Below are 3,776 nucleotides of genomic sequence, written 5' to 3'. Positions count from 1 at the left end.
GCACGGCCACTGCCCTCCCACCACTGCTCGTGGATCCAGCCCTCACTGTGCTAATTCCATACCACGTCCTCAGTGTACAAAGCACGGTCACTGCCCTCCCACCACTGCCCCTGGATCCAGCCCTCACTGTGCTAATTCCATACCACGTCCTCAGTGTACAAAGCACGGCCACTGCCCTCCCACCCCTGCCCCTGGATCCAGCCCTCACTGTGCTAATTCCATACCACTTCCTCAGTGTACAAAGCACGGCCACTGCCCTCCCACCACTGCCCCTGGATCCAGCCCTCACTGTGCTAATTCCATACCACGTCCTCAGTGTACAAAGCACGGCCACCGCTCTCCCACCACTGCCCCTGGATCCAGCCCTCACTGTGCTAATTCCATACCACGTCCTCAGTGTACAAAGCACGGCCACTGCTCTCCCACCACTGCCCGTGGATCCAGCCCTCACTGTGCTAATTCCATACCACGTCCTCAGTGTAAAAAGCACGGCCACTGCCCTCCCACCACTGCCCGTGGATCCAGCCCTCACTGTGCTAATTCCATACCACGTCCTCAGTGTACAAAGCACGGCCACTGCCCTCCCACCACTGCCCCTGGATCCAGCCCTCACTGTGCTAATTCCATACCACGTCCTCAGTGTACAAAGCACGGCCACTGCTCTCCCACCACTGCCCCTGGATCCAGCCTTCACTGTGCTAATTCCATACCACGTCCTCAGTGTACAAAGCGCGGCCACCGCCCTCCCACCACTGCCCGTGGATCCAGCCCTCACTGTGCTAATTCCATACCACGTCCTCAGTGTACAAAGCACGGCCACCGCCCTCCCACCACTGCCCGTGGATCCAGCCCTCACTGTGCTAATTCCATACCACGTCCTCAGTGTACAAAGCACGGCCACCGCCCTCCCACCACTGCCCCTGGATCCAGCCCTCACTGTGCTAATTCCATACCACGTCCTCAGTGTACAAAGCATAGCTCACTCTCCTCAAATCTGCCAAAGCTAATTGTGCTACATTTGCTGAGCACATTTGCTCAAATATGTATTTAATAATAGCAGCAATGGACTCGTGGTGTTCAGCAGCTCCCCCCTCTGACTGCTAATTAACCCGGCAAATGAGAGGAGCCCTCTGGCGCCTCCAAATCCTAATTATGGATTTAAAGGGATCCTGCCAACCTGGGTCTGTGGCTTCCAGAGGAGCTGGAATTTGGGCCTGCAGCTGCCCACACTCCCAGATACATTAAACTGTTCTAATAGAAAACCTGCTTGTCTACGGAATTTGCTTTCTTGTCACAGCTGTGCTGAAACGCATCCCAATCTGGTTCGAGCTGGGCTTTTCACAACAGCAGCACTGCCTGACAGTTTACTGCACTGACTTTCTATTAAACTGGATGTTTGTGGAAGGCACTGGAAACCCAAGTCCATTTCTCCTCAGAATTGGTCCAGCACAAGCTTCGCCATCCTGCCAGGACACCTGTAGAGGTGAGAGGGTCATTCTGTCTCCATGCCTCTCTGCTGAGACTGCCAACAATGGTGCCAATCCCAGCTGTGAGGATAGGTTAAGTCATGACGACAAATATATTAAAAAAAAGCAAGTGTCAGACCACACACTCGAAATCCCAGAACAAACTACAGTCAAATGGACTTCATACAAAGAGTCCAGCAGTGGCTTCATACGTTACAAACGCTGACACCTGGCACAGTCATCTACAAAAATGTCCAACTTTTTATTCAAAGCCTCCAAAAATGTTAAAATATTAACTGGGAAAAATCTATTGATTTTAGATTATTACCGAGCCTTATACACTCTGCTACCCATGCTTTTGGCTACGGAGAACTCGTGCAGGGGGTCACACTTCTGGGACAGAAGGACTGGGCAGACTGCGTGGGCCTGAGAGTCTTTTTCTGCCGTCACTTACTATGCTTGTATGTTTTCATACATTCAAACTAGGGCTTCATCAGCTATGGGACGTCTCGCTCCTTTTGGTGAAAGGGGAGTTCTGTGATTTTAATCTGTGGGTGGAGGGAGTAACATTGCAAACAAGAGGAAATGTTATTTAGAAATGCAGAAATGATGTCTGTGCTGCTCTGATGGCGGACAGGATCTTGCCCAGGCAGAAATCCGCAATGTCCCAGCCTGTGGTACCAGGAAGGATCACCTCTGCTGGTGCTTTCCTTAAAGATTTACTTCTGGAAGAACAAGCCTCCTGAGTTTGACACTATTATTTCCAGGAATATTTTGGCACAGGAACTGCAGGTGGAGTGCATCAGGCCTGTGAATCTGTAATCTAGGCCCTCCTATTGTTTTTAAGGTGGAGTGTAACAGGCCGATGGCAGGCCTGACAGGTTCATACAGAAGGGGCATGGCGTTCTTGCACCTCACTATTTATTTATTTATTTATAGGTTTTTTTATATACCGAAGTATTGGTGGAGGCCTTCACTCCGGTTTACATGTTTACGGTTTACTAGTCTTCAGCTTACAGTAACATCTTTAATTGCATTGCCTTCTCTTTAACATCTTTAACTTTGTTACTTGTGATTGAATTTCCATTCATTTCTGTACTATTTCTAGTAGGGGGCCTAACTGGCAGGCCTAGTTTTAGCTCACACAGATCCCGCACATGTCTAAAGAGCAGCTGGGTACTGCTACACCATCAAAAACCATGGTGTAAAGTTCACACATGAGCAGACATTTCTTAATATCATCTGTTCGCACGTAGTTTTAAGATCCCCCAAGAATGCTCTTTTCTGGGTGCCATTCAGAAGGTTTGCCTATTCTTTCAGTGACCTGAAAATCCATTGAGCTGGATAGGGATGAGTTAGGCAGGTTGAACCCTTGCTTTACTCACATACAGGAACATAAGCCTTTGAAAACTTACCTCCTTTATTATAAGGTGCCCTGTAAAAGGGAGGGGTTTAAAATAAGGAGAGAGGCAGAGAAGTATTCTTATCATTAAAGCCACCATCATAGCAAGAGGTATCGGCAGAGAGGCTGCTAGAGTAAGCCCAGCTGGTAGCCATTCCCCCTCTGGCCATGATCCTACCAAAATCTCACAAGCCAGTTCTGGGATAGGATCCCTGCTGGCTGTAGAGGAGATGTTCTTCCCAACATGGTCTCAGGGAATCCTGCTGCTGGGGGTGCTGTGTGGCAGAGCAGATGTTTAATCGGGCTCCTCTCCACCCACTGCATGAGTAGGGATGCTGATCCGACTAGCAGAGAGTGAATAGTCTGTGTTTCTTCTATAGCAAACCCTAATTAGTTACAAAAAAAAACCAATTGTGGTTTTAAAATGACAAGGTATTGATTGCAGTACTCACTAAGTGCAGCTGTAAAGTAATTGTTTAAATATCCATTAATTTAAAGAGAATGAATTAAACATAGTTAGCTGGAAATTGTTCTGTCTGAGCTGAAAATCTAAGGTCTCTATTTTACAAGGAATAAGAGGCTGCTACGCTTCCGAATCCCAGGAAGTGTATTATTTTAATAAGCTTTCGGCCACGGAGCTACACGGGAAAGCGTGGGCTTTATCATAAACTGTTATGCAAATGCAGCTATTTGTAAGTATTAACATAATTTAGTGCTTACAGTCATATTCTCATTTCTAATAATTCCAGTAGAATGGACTTCTCTCGCAGCTCCTAGCCTGCAGGACAGTCTTTCATCAAGAAGCTGAAATTTTTAATAAGCTGCCAGGGTATGTTTTGTACAAGGCTGCCTGGGCCAATGACACAATGTCTTCATTATGGAAAGAAACGAGTTGAGATAATGGGACA

This window comes from Rhinatrema bivittatum, chromosome 13 (assembly GCF_901001135.1).
Source record: "Rhinatrema bivittatum chromosome 13, aRhiBiv1.1, whole genome shotgun sequence".
Lineage (NCBI taxonomy): Eukaryota > Metazoa > Chordata > Amphibia > Gymnophiona > Rhinatrematidae > Rhinatrema > Rhinatrema bivittatum.
This window is presented reverse-complemented; position numbering follows the sequence as displayed.